Raw genomic sequence first — 13,530 nt, forward strand, 5'->3', positions numbered from 1 at the left:
GTACTCTTTGCACCCTCTGCTTTGCAGAAAGCCCTGAAACTCTGGCAGACTTTGCAAACAGTTGCAGGATGCTATTTTTGTACATTTGTTTATGTCGAAGGCATTGACTCACAGAGTTTCACATTTAGCTTGCTGCTAATCTTGAAACTGCCATTAATGTACAGTTCCCAACCCTGAAAATTGGACTACAAAATAAATGGCTGTGCGATCATCTTTTATTTAAAATATTACTGCACCCCATCACTCTATGTCAAGGCCTGGCTTGTTTATGAGCATGCTTGATTATATAATTACATATTAGAAACCATTTGTAAGGAAAATTGATTGGTGTACTTTACAGCAAGGATTTCACCAGAAATAACCCTGTCTTTAGCTGCAGGAGTGGAAGACCAGGTTAGAAATGACAAAACAACTTCAGGAGCCTGTCACCATCTTGTTTATTCCTCATCACAGAAGAAGTAATTGCCCAAGGAACAATGAGGGACAGAAGTGTTGACTTTGAATAACTATGATCCACAAATCAGATTTTAGGCAATATTATGGGGTACTGGAAAGAGTTTTCAACAGGGATTCATGAGGCTTAAGTTCTAGCTTCAACCTTGCTGGTAATTTCTAGGCAATGCTCAGCCTCCTGAAATCTCCACTCCTCTGTCAATAAAATGGGAATTCAACAGTGGGTTGCTGAGGCTAAGAGGAAGGCAGGGTCCACACAGATTCAGGGGAGATGAGCAGAATCTCAGGCTTAGATGAGCATCACTCAAGACTAGAAGATCGATGGACGATGAGTGGATGGCTAGCACTTGGTGGTCCTTCCTTGCAGGTCCAGGGTCCCAGACGGAGGCTTTCCATTCCTCTCTCTCATGCTTTCCTGTCTCTTCCCCAGCCTGGGACCACTTTTTTTTTCCATGATCTCTGCCAATAGGAAAATTTGTCCTGTAAAAAAGTGCCTCTACATCTTTTCTGTGGCAAGAGTTTGTAGCCTTTGTTTCTAGTTCTGCAGATTATTTGTGTCTAATGATCTGGGAATGAAGAAAATACACCAGTTAAAACCTCAAAATATTACCAGTCCAAGGAAATAGAATAACAATAACAACAATAATACTAATGATACCTGCCCTTCCAAAAGTATTGGCTTCTCCTGAGGAACAAATGCCATGAAAGGAGAATTGTCAGAACTGTTGAAGTGATTCTTTGGCTTAAAGGAGTTTTGTTTTTCTTTTTAATTACTTCTTCTTGGATTTTTTTTTTAATTCCTGAAGTAATTTAGATTAGTTGCAGAAAACAAATGGGAATACACATGAGGAAAATAGAGGAAGAAGAAGAAGAAGGAGAAGGAGAAGGAGGAGGGGGGGAGGAGAAGAAGAAGAACAAGAACAAGAACAAGAACAAGAAGAAGAAGAAGAAAAAGAAGAAGGAGGAGGAGGGGGAGAAGGAGAAAGAGAAGGAGAAGGAGGAGAAGAAGAAGGGGAAGGAGGAGGAGGAGGGAGAGGAGAAGGGGAGGGGGGAGGGGGAGGAGCAGGAGAAGGAGAAGAAGGGGAAGAAGAGGAAGGGGAAGGAGAAGAAAAAGAAGAAGAAGGTGGTGGAGGAGAAGGAGGTAAAGAAGGAGGAGAAGGAGGAGGAGAATAAAGGGGGGAGGAGGGGAAAATGAAAGAGGGATGAAGAGGGAGAGAGAGAGAAAAAGAGAAGAGGGGAAGAGAGGAGAGGAGAGGAGAGAAGAGAAGGGAACAATTCATAGCCCCTCTTCATAATTCCTCCATTGAAAGAGAACCACCATTAACATTTTAAGGCATCTTCTCATATTTTTTCCTGTGAATGCAAAATAAAAATTTACAGGAGTGGAATCACATTGTAGTATTGTACTATTACCTGCATTTTTAACTCCACTATATAACAAAAATAACTTCCCATTTTATAACATATTTCTTTGCACAATTTTGAACAGTTGTGTTGTATTCCATTGTATATATGCACTGTAATTCATAAACATGCTGGAAATTTCTTGGTCACCATATCTTTTCACATGTTCTTACTTGTTTCCAGTTTCCTGGCATTTTTCTAAGAATGTTACTGCTGTTATGAAGGCAAAACATAACAACTGTAACCAGACCAAAGATTCTCTTGGAAAGCAGATATGTTGAAAAGTTTGCAAATGAGCCCTTTCCTTATAAACTCATTCGTCTCTTCTACCAGGTTACAAGCTCTTTCAGACAATTGCCTCCACTTGCTGTAACACGTTTGTGATCTTCCTGAGAACAGCTATGATGCTTTACTTGCCTCCCCAATACCAGTGCCCATGCTAGGGTCCAGCACATAGTTTATACCTCAATAAATAATTGTCAAAATGAACTAAACTAAATCCTTCCCCCTCATCCTGCAAGTCTCAACTCAGAAATCACCTGATTTTTCTATGAATGCATAGCTCACGTTTTCCACTACAGTATTTTATTCATATCCTCTAGCATTTATCACAATAGATTTGCTATGTCTGCATAGATTTCTTTCTCTACATGCTTATTCCCAGCACCTAGAAGATTCTGACATAAAATAACAGAATTAACAGCCAGAGATTTTTTGTTTTTTTGTTTTTTGGGTTTTTTTTTTTTGCAGCTAGCATAAAATCATACACAATGTTGATACTTAATGAATGCTTGCTGAACTGAATTGAATTGAACTGAATTGAGCTGAATTGGTGCTAGGCTTTCCAACAGCAGAACTGAATAAATTGCTACCTCTTTATCTCTAGTTTGAAACTTAATGATCTTACTGAAGTCCAATGATAGATGAGCACAACATGAACTGTTCCCCCTTTATCACCTTTCAAAACCAAAAATGCTGACACTTTTCATGCCCTCTTGATTTTTTTCCTTCTTAAAAAGGATAAGGTCAGACATGGTTTACTTGCAGTGATTGTATTGATTTCATTCTAGAGATGCAATTGGATCTTCCACTTGCAGAAGATTGCCATTGACTTTTACTTGGAGAGACAGATACTGACCATGGGATGTTTTAGGGAAAGTCAAGACTCAGTATTCAGATGTGATCAAACCAGTTAGCTGAAATTTTTATTCCAGAATAGCTAACCCTCATCATCTTGTTGGATGGGCTCCTTCATGTCATTTCCAAAAAGCAAAGAAATAGTAAATTATTTAACCTTTTAAATCAAATCAAATCTGTATCCTTTTCAAGCTCATCATTGTTATTGCAAGTCATGTATGTAGGACACCAAAGAATAATGAGGATAAGAACTAACTGAGTGAGCAAATCTGGGATGAATAAGAGTATAAGTCTTTACCTTGGAAGAGGGCTGCCCAGTGTATAAAACACTGTTGTAACCAACGACCCAATTGTCTTTGAAAACATTCCTACAAGCAAGAATATATTTATCCCCATTGTACAGAAGGGAAAACCAAGGCTCAGAAAGCATAAAGAACAAACTGAAAATAACAGAGTTGGTCTAATGTCAAAACCCTTGCTCTTTCTACAATATCTTTCTACTATATGATTTAGCTTTTGTGAAATGAAACTGTTCATAAACACTTTTATTTTTAACATCTTTATTGGAGTATAATCGTGCTACAATGTTGTTTTAGCCTCTGCTGTACAACAAACTGAATCAGCTATATGTATACATATATCACCATATCTCCTCCCTCTTGTGCCTCCCTCCCCCCATCCCTATCCCACCCCTCTAAGTGGTCACAAAGCACCAAGTTGATCTCCCTGTGCTATGCAGCTGCTTCCCACTTAGCTAGCTATTTTACATTTGGTAGTGTATGTATATGAATGCTACCCTCTCACTTCGTCCCAGCTTACCCTTCCCCCTCCCCGTGTCCTCAAGTCCATTCTCTACCTCTGCGTCTTTATTCCTGTCCTGCCCCTAGGGTCATCAGAACCTTTTTTTTTTTTTTTTTTAGATTCCATATATATGTGTTAGCATACGGCATTTGTTTTTCTCTTTCTGACTTACTTCACTCTGTATGACAGACTCCAAGTCCATCCACCTCACTACAAATAACTCAACTTTGTTTCTTTTTATGGCTGAGTAATATGCCATTGTATATACGTGCCACATCTTCTTTATCCATTCATCTGTCGATGGACACTTAGGTTGCTTCCATGCCCTGGCTGTTGTAATAATGCTGCAATGAACACTGTGGTACAAGTAGCTTTTTGAATTATGGTTTTCTCAGGGTATATGCCCAGTAGTGGGATTGCTGGGTCATAGGGTAGTTCTATTTTTAGTTTTTAAACAAACCTCCATACTCTTCTCCATATTGCCTATATCAATTTACATTCCCACCAACATTGCAAAAGGGTTCCCTTTTCTCCTCACTCTCTCCAGCATTTATTGTTTGTAGATTTTTTGATGATGGCCATTCTGACTGGTGTGAGGTGATACCTCATTGTAGTTTTGATTTGCATTTCTCTAATGTTTAATGATGTTGAGCATCCTTTCATGTGTTTGTTGGCAATCTGTATATCTTCTTTGGAGAAATGTCTATTTAGGTCTTCTGTCCATTTTTGGATTGGGTTGTTTTTTTGATATTGAGCTGCATGAGCTGCTTGCATATTTTGCAGATTAATCCTTTGTCAGTTGCTTCATTTGCAAATATTTTCTCCCATTCTGAGCATTTTCTTTTCATCTTGTTTATGGTTTCCTTTGCTGTGCAAAAGCTTTTAAGTTTCATTAGGTCTCAGTTGTTTATTTTTGTTTTTATTTCCATTTCTCTAGGAGGTGGGTCAAAAAGGATCTTTCTGTGATTTATGTCATAGAGTGTTCTGCCTATCTTTTCCTCTAAGAGTTTAATAGTGTCTGGCCTTACATTTAGGTCTTTAATCCATTTTGAGTTTATTTTTGTGTATGGTGTTAGGGAGTGTTCTAATTTCATTCTTTTACATGTAGCTGTCCAGTTCTCCCTGCACCACTTATTGAAAAGGCTGTCTTTTCTCCACTGTATATTCTTGCCTCCTTTATCCAAGATAAGGTGACCATAGGTGCACGGGTTTATCTCTGGGCTTTCTATCCTGTTCCATTGATCTATATTTCTGTTTTGGTGCCAGTACCAAACTGTCTTGATTACTGTAGCTTTGTAGTATAGTTTGAAGTCAGGGAGCCTGATCCCTTCAGCTCCGTTTTTCTTTCTCAATATTGCTTTGGCTACTCGGGTCTTTTGTGTTTCCATACAAATTGTGAGATTTTTTGCTCTAGGTCTGTGAAAAATGCCATTGGTAGTTTGATAGGGATTGCATTGAATCTGTAGATTGCTTTTGATAGTATAGTCATTTTCACAATGTTGAATCTTCCAATCCAAGAACATGGTATATCTCTCTATCTGTTTGTATCATCTTTAATTTCTTTCATCAGTGTCTTATAGTTTTCTGCATACAGGTCTTTTGTCTCCTTAGGTACGTTTATTCCTAGGTATTTTACTCTTTTTGTTGCAATGGCAAATGGGAGTGTTTCTTACTTTCTCTTTCAGATTTTTCATCATTAGTGTATAGGAATGCAAAAGATTTCTGTGCATTAATTTTGTATCCTGATAATTTACCAAATTCATTGATTAATTCTAGTAGTTTTCTGGTAGCATCGTTTGGATTCTCTATGTATAGTATCAGGTCATCTGCAAACAGTGAGAGTTTTACTTATTTTCTGATTTGGATTTCTTTTATTGCTTTTTCCTCTCTGATTGCTGTGGTTAAAACTTCCAAAACTATGTTGAATAATAGTGGTGAGAGTGGACAACCTTATCTTGTTCCTGATCTTAGAGGAAATGGTTTCAGTTTTTCAGCTTTGAGAATGATGCTGGCTGTGGGTTTGTCATATGAGGCCTTTATTATGTTGAGTTAGGTTCCCTATGCCCACTTTCTGGAGATTTTTTATCATAAATGGATGTTGAATTTTGTTGAAAGATTTTTCTGCATCCATTGAGATTATCATATGGTTTTTACACTTCAGTTTGTTAATATGGTTTATCACATTGATTGATTTGCATATTGAAGCATCCTTTCATTCCTGGGATAAACCTCACTTGATCATGGTGAATGATCCTTTTAATGTGCTGTTGTGTTCTGTTCGCTAGCATTTTGTTGAGGATTTTTGCATCTATGTTCATCAGTGATATTGGTCTGTAGTTTTCTTTTTTTGTGACATATTTGTCTGGTTTTGGTATCAGGGTGATGGTGGCCTTGTAGAATGAGTTTGGGAGTATTCCTCCATCTGCTATACTTTGGAAGAGTTTGAGAAGGTTAGGTGTTAGCTCTTCTCTAAATGTTTGATAGAATTCACCTGTGAAGCCATCTGGTCCTGGGCTTTTGTTTGTTGGAACATTTTTAATCACAGGTTCGATTTCAGTGCTTGTGATTAGTCTGTTCATATTTTCTATTTCTTCCTGCTTCAGTTTTGGAAGACTGTGGTTTTCTAAGAATTTGTCCATTTCTTCCAGCTTGTCCATTTTATTGGCATATAGTTGCTTGTTGTAATCTCTCATGATCCTTTGTATTTCTTCAGTGTCAGTTGTTACTTCTCCTTTTTCATTTCTAATTCTGTTTTTTTTTTTTTTCATTTCAAATTCTGTTGATTTGAATTCTCCCTTTTTTTCTTGATGAGTCTGGCTAATGGTTTATCAATTTTGTTTATCTTTTCAAAGAACCAGCTTTTAGTTTTATTGATCTTTGTTATGGTTTCCTTCATTTCTTTTTCATTTATTTCTGATCTGATCTTTATGATTTCTTTCTTTCTGCTAACTTTTGGGGTTTTTTGTTCTTCTTTCTCTAATTGCTTTAGGTGTAAGGTTAGGTTGTTTATTTGAGATGTTTCTTGTTTCTTGAGGTAGGATTGTATTGCTATAAACTTCCTTCTTAGAACTGCTTTTGTTGCATCCCATAGGTTTTGGGTTGCTGTGTTTTCATTGCCATTTGTTTCTAGGTATGTTTTGACTTCTTCTTTGATTTCTTCAGTGATCTCTTGGTTACTTAGTAGTGTATTGTTTAGTCTCCATGTATTTGTATTTTTTACAGATTTTTTCCTGTAATTGATATCTAGTCTCATAGCATTGTGGTCAGAAATGATACTTGATACGATTTCAACTTTCTTGAATTTACCAAGGCTTGATTTGTGACCCAACATATGATCTATCCTGGAGAATGTTCCATGAACACTTTAGAAAGTGTATTCTGTTGTTTTTGATGGAATGTCCTATAAATATCAATTAAGTCCATCTTGTTTAATGTGTCATTTAAAGCCTGTGTTTCCTTATTTATTTTCATTTTAGATGATCTGTCCATTGGTGAAAATGGGGTGTTAAAGTCCCCTACTATTATTGTGTTACTGTTGATTTCCCCTTTTATAGCTGTTAGCATTTGCCATAAACACTCTTCTATGTAGCATCTCATCTGATACAACTCTCCAACTATTGGGAGTACTAGCTGCTGATGGTTCACAGCTGAGTTCTTTCCCATGACCTTTGGCATAGATGAGCTGCCTCATGCCATGTTACAATTCTTCCTCAGGGATAGCCCACATCCAGTGACTAGGAGATATGGAGGATACAGACCCAGCTGCCACCTAGATTTGTAACAATTCTGAAGGGCCATCCCAGCTCCAAAACTCCCTATGAAATCATCTGAGATCTCTACTGCAAATGCACTATCTTTCCCCTCTGACCTCACTCCCTCTCCGTTGTTGTTGTAAAAGTACTCCCTATACATAAATCTTTATCTCAGGATGTTTCCCAGGGAACACAAACTAGGACAGTGCTAGGAGTGGTCTAAGGAACAGATTTTAAAGTGGGACTTTGGAGCTGGATCACCTGCCTGCTGGTGAGGTGATGAGGGCTCCATCGCAAGTGGTAGATGAAATACTAATAGCCCTAGACAGTTGTTACAATTTTCACCTGTAGAGAACAGAGACAGAATATTGGTGAATATTGGTGGAACTAGCAGGGGCAATATGTCAAGTGTTGCAAATGTTTGGGAAAAGCAATAATTACAAGGACTGTGGAAGTGGATGACTTTTGCTGGGGGATGCATTAGAGAAGGGTTGAAGATGCTCAATCACAAATTTAGGGAGTTCCACATCAAGATGATGACTATGTGAGGATTCCAGCCCATACTGACTTAAAACAAGGAGTGATCCTGCCCCTGGGGCCCCTAGATCAGGAATGGAGCGATTTTTACTTCCTGACAGGCAGGGTCAATGCCCCTACCCAGCCTTGAAGTAGTTACAGAAGGTGGACCATCTCCCCTCTGCTTCCCATAAGAATATGGGAGTAAAATCTCTGTGGGGGAATGAAGCACGAGGGAAGGAGGCAGAGCACAACCTTTAAAAGAATGATATAGCCATAAGACATGACAAAAACTGGTTAGAACCAACTAGGTCCAAGATGACAGAAGATTCGACTTCCAGTGGACCTTGAGCCTCATTATATGCACACTGTAATACATTACCATCTAAATGACACACCCACAGGTGCCATGATAGTCCTGAGGCTAACCATAAAAGGCTAAAGAGTGGGCAGTGACCCAATTCCTGGAAATCTCTGCCCCTTCCCCAAATAGTTGGAATAATCCTTCCACTCATTAGCCTATGGAATTACCCAGCCCACAAAAACTAACCACACCACATTTTGGGGCCTCTCGCCTTTTGAGATGGCCCACACTCTGTCTGTGGCATGTATTTCTCTCTAAATAAATCCACTTCTTACCTATCAAAACAAGAACAAAAACAAACAAACAAACAAAAACAAATTTAAGGCAATGTGCAAAACCCAGAGATCCTCCTTGGCAGCATACAGATTCTTCATCTTCTGCAGCCAAAGGACAGAAAAAACTAAGGATCAGACCCAGGATGTAAGTAGAGGGGAAATGGAGCTCAGAGAAGTTTGAATTCTCAACCCTCGCACGTCTCCTCTGCTATGTCAGAGCTCTGATTAGAAAGGAGTGGGACTCCAATGTGCAGGACGGAGACCTTGGTGTCAATGCCCTCAGAAATCTTCAATCTGCATGTTCTCCTGACACCTGTGGACTTGGAGAAGTGGCCCATTCCTCCATGTTAAATCCTAGTTCTCCTCCCCTTGCTTAAATATGATGCAGAGGTCTCTGCATTGCAAGATAACTTGAGCCCACTCCCCAATCCCAGGTGTGCCTCCATCTCCCCACCCAGCCACCAGACCAATAACTAAGGTCAAATCACAATATCATTCAGCCAGGAAAGTGCTTAGCCTGCTGAGGGAGGAAAGAGATTATACTCTGAAGGAGCTGCAGGACCTGGTCAACATGTAAGGGCAGCTTCTGGGTGAGTATGTACAGGACTGGATCAGAGGGTATGGGATCCGGGTGGGTGTGGGTGAAATATAAAGACAGATAAAGGAGATTTTGTTGATATTGTCACCTACTCTGTAATATTGGATTTGCCAGGATTAAGACAAATCTCGGGACCCAGGGTAGATCCTCAACTTCATATATAAGAACATGGGATGCTACATGTAACTGAGGAGGACATGAAGTTACTGTAGCTTTTCAAAGTGTTGATCAAATAATGAGTTTGTCCTATAAAACAAGATGCTACATGTCTATATATAAAGAGAAAATCTAAGTGGCTGCAAGGTAGGAAGGCCAAGTATGGACCAAGAAATCAACCAAGAGAAAATTTAAGGCATCCCATGGGCACAGAGTACTCAAAGGGGACAGAAATTTCCAAAAAGCAATCTGATTCTTACACTCTTATCAGTCAAATTCAGATTAGAGCAGACAATAACAATCCAGATGCAACAAAAAATCCTGGAAGAGTTTCAGAGCTGAAAGAAAATTTTCTTCATGTGGTATTTAAAAGAAGTCAATTTAATGACTAGGGTATTTTAATTGTTTTGGGTTTTTTTTGTTTTGTTTCTGCTTTTAACCTTAACAAAATATGTATACTCATAGCTATGTCTAAAAAAATTTTAAACAGTTAATTATACTATTGGGTAAACATAGAAATAAGTATTGTGAAATGAAGCAATGTGTACAGATACTTTGACCCAGCGACTCCACTTCTGGAAATATAACCTACAGATAGATATCTTACCGATATCCATGCCCCTGTGTGTGAAAATGTATGTAGAAGGACATTCACTGTAGCATGGTTTGCATTGGCTAAGGAAGAAAAAGAGTAAAACAACTAAATCTGTGAGGCTAATTAAAGTATGCCACACTAATATGATAGAATACCAGCCAGCTCTCCCTTTAAAAATGTAAGTTAGATCATTGTGCTGATAGCTCCAAAATAGTTTTAACTGAAAAAAAAAAAAAAGTACAGAACCATTCTGCCTCAAGTTTGTTTCAAGTTGTATGTATGTGTTTTTGTATGAATTCACACAAGAAGTTTCTGGATAAATACAAAATCAATATTAGTGCTGACCTCTCTTCAGTGCAGGATGGGGGGTGGGGGGAACTGCACTTCTCAAATTTGAAAACGTCTCATTGTAACTTTTAGCATTCTGTACCATTTGCACTGTTTAAATGTTTCATCCTGTTCATTTATCAAGTTATTTTTAAATAATAGAAAGGTAATGTTTTAGGTGAAAAAAAGAGAACCAAGAAATCCAAACTAATTTTAAATGGTAGAATGTTGACTAGCATTGGAAAGTAATTCTCATGGCTGAGCAAGGTGAGCAAAGCTGAGAAAATTGGTTAGAAATTCAAACTCATAACAAGGAATCAAGTAACCAGCAGTCACGGGCCTTGACAGATAAACATCATGTACAAGAAGCATTGATCCTCAGCCTGATCACAGAACAAAACAAGACAAAGTTTTGGCTATATTCCCATGACATTGAAGTGTCTAATGAAAACAAAAGCACACAGCTAAAGACCTAGTTACTCTGCCCTCATGATATGATGTCTCAATCTGGAGACATAATATGGACTACAGACTGATTTTTAAATTTCCATGTGGGCATCTAGAATGGGGAAAAAAAGAGAGACATTGGTCATTATTAAGAATTCCAGTAGGTGACACTTAGGAGAGAATGTCTTCTTCTTTCAAGCTCTTGATTATAACAAAAAGGGAATTCAGAAAGGGTTAATATTCTCCAGAACCAACTGAATTTACCTGTGCCATGTTGAATGCTTAAGTTCCCAAACAGGATCAGCATAACTTAGCAGAAACCCCAAAAAATTCGAGGTCAGAAAAGCTGGTTTCAAGCCTCAGGCATAATAATAATGTTAAGTCACTTAAATTTTAGACCTCAATTCTTTAATGAAAGAGGACTATAAAATTTCACAGGTAACTTAGGTATTAAATAGAAAGCAAAGCAGTCTAATATTCATGTCCATTTGCAGAATGAGACAGATCACAGACACACACATGTGGGCACACACATGAACACACACATACACTTTCAACAAAATTTTAGAATGTTCTTAAACTCCATAAAACCTATTCATAGACTCTCGATAAGTATCTCTACAAACATATCATCTACTCATTCTTATGAAAGATACAATGTTAATGTTTAATCAAAACAACATATATATATGTGTATATATACACATATATATGTGTGTATATGTGCTCCATGCAGCAAAGATATATTTCATAAACTCTTATTTCTTTCTCCAAAGGATTGACAATCACCTCATTTCAGACACCCACATAACAGCTAGTGATAATGGCAACTTCTACTTTTGAGGGATTACCCAGCACCTATCAAATGTTTGCACACAGATCCCAAGAATCCTAACCACATAGTTAATAACATTTTCATATGTTGCCTCTCTTTTGAATCCAACTGCTAAAGAAAAAAATCCTTAAAAAGCCTATCCAAGGAATGTAAAAGGAATGTATGCTTTTCAACAAATTCATTTAAATATCCATATTATGGGATACTTATCCCTCTATCCATCTTTTACTCAGCGTTCCAATCAGCCACAGGGCAATTACTAATGCGTACATTTCTTATTATTTTCTCTTACATTTCTTTCAGTTGAAATTAAGCTTCACAGACTAACATCTTCTATCATAGTCACATTGCCTTTTCACATGTTAGACTTGATCTTTTTCCCTGAATTTTACAAAGTGATATTTATGTCCAATTACAATTTTATAGAAAAAAATAATTTATATAGTCTCTTCTAAGCTTTAACATATCATAGTGCCACACTTTTCTTCATGCCATGCCCTCTTCTTTCTCTCTCCACTTCACCCCACATACACTCTGCTGTCTATCAAACGCCTATGTAATTAAAATGAGCCTTAGTGAAAAAAATCCCATGAGGACTGCTCCTTTTGGACTCTTCTACGTACAACAAAAAATGCTTTTCCTCTTTTTTCATTGAGGGGAGGAAATGATTTTGACTAACCATAGAGGATGCTCTTAGACAGGGAAAGAGGGATGAAGAGTTGGTTTTGCTTCATGCATGCCAAAGGCAGCTATGGAACTTGAGCTGTCATCACAGCCCTCAGGCTACTGGTCTACCTTGGGATGTTAAAGGTGACATGTCTGCTCTTCCCTCATGGAGGGCCATCCACCCCTCTCTCCATGAAGAAGGGGATAAAGGCTGCTTATCAAAACCTGTTTATTCTATTTATCAAGAGTAGGAGAGAGATTGAGAGGCTTCCCTGGGATGCTTCCACACTCTGGCTTATCTGCTCTTCCACCAGGAAGAAAGCTTTTGCTGCCTGATCCATCTTCCTCCCAAGTTTCTTCTGCATGTGAGAAAGGGGCAAGGTACCTGGAGTGCAGCTGGTCTACTGCATACAAAAGCAACCAAAAACACTCATGTCCAGGACACTCACATTTGGGTAGTTGATTCTCGCCCTGACATACCTGCATGTGGCCAGATAATGTCCATGAGCCCCAGTTCCACACATCACTGCATCCCCATCACTGTGCCACACTTCTCACCCACCCTTTGGAACCCAGCTCAAGCATCCCCTCCTCTCAGAAGTATTTCCTCAGACACCCCCTCCTCTCAGAAGTATCCGCTTTCCCTTTTCTGGTGCACAGAATTCCTGTCTTTGCATCCGCTTCACACCATGAATACAATCCTTATTACACTATATTGCAATCTTGTCTGTTTCCCTCAATAGACTGTGAGCTTGGTTCTGAATCCCAGTTAAGAAAGTAGATCAATTTAACTGAATAGTCACAATGTGCCAGGTAGGATGCAAAATACTTCATATAGATTAGCTCATTGATTTCTCCCGCCAAACACATTACTACTCCCACATTTTACAGATAAGAAAACTCACACTGGGAAAACTTAAGTAACTTGCACAAGGTCACACAACTAGAGTCAGGATTTGAACCCAAGCAGCCCAATGCCTAACCTACATTTTTAACCACTATACTATATCACCTCCCTTTAAGACATGGAATTCTAAAGGAAGAAGAGCAGTCCACTGGGTGGGCAATGGAGAGCAGGCATTCTGGACTCAATAACCTACAGATGTAAAGGCTGAAAAGTACAAAGTCAGATGATGTTTATGAGACAGCAGTGGCTGGTGAGTCAGCAAACTAGGTGAGAAAAATGTCTTGAAAAATTTGTTTT

General features: G+C 38.5%; 1 long non-coding RNA gene across 1 annotated transcript in view; it reads right to left on the minus strand.

The window, feature by feature from the left end:
* Window positions 1–545: 545 nt before the first annotated feature.
* The window catches only part of LOC132366581 (uncharacterized), a 52,337-nt gene continuing 39,352 nt past the window's right edge, over window positions 546–13,530 (minus strand). Inside the window, exon 3 of the long non-coding RNA XR_009503470.1 lies at window positions 546–1,019. This is a non-coding gene — a long non-coding RNA (uncharacterized LOC132366581). The remainder of the gene's footprint in view (window positions 1,020–13,530) is intronic.

This window comes from Balaenoptera ricei, chromosome 5 (genome assembly GCF_028023285.1).
Source record: "Balaenoptera ricei isolate mBalRic1 chromosome 5, mBalRic1.hap2, whole genome shotgun sequence".
Classification (NCBI taxonomy): domain Eukaryota; kingdom Metazoa; phylum Chordata; class Mammalia; order Artiodactyla; family Balaenopteridae; genus Balaenoptera; species Balaenoptera ricei.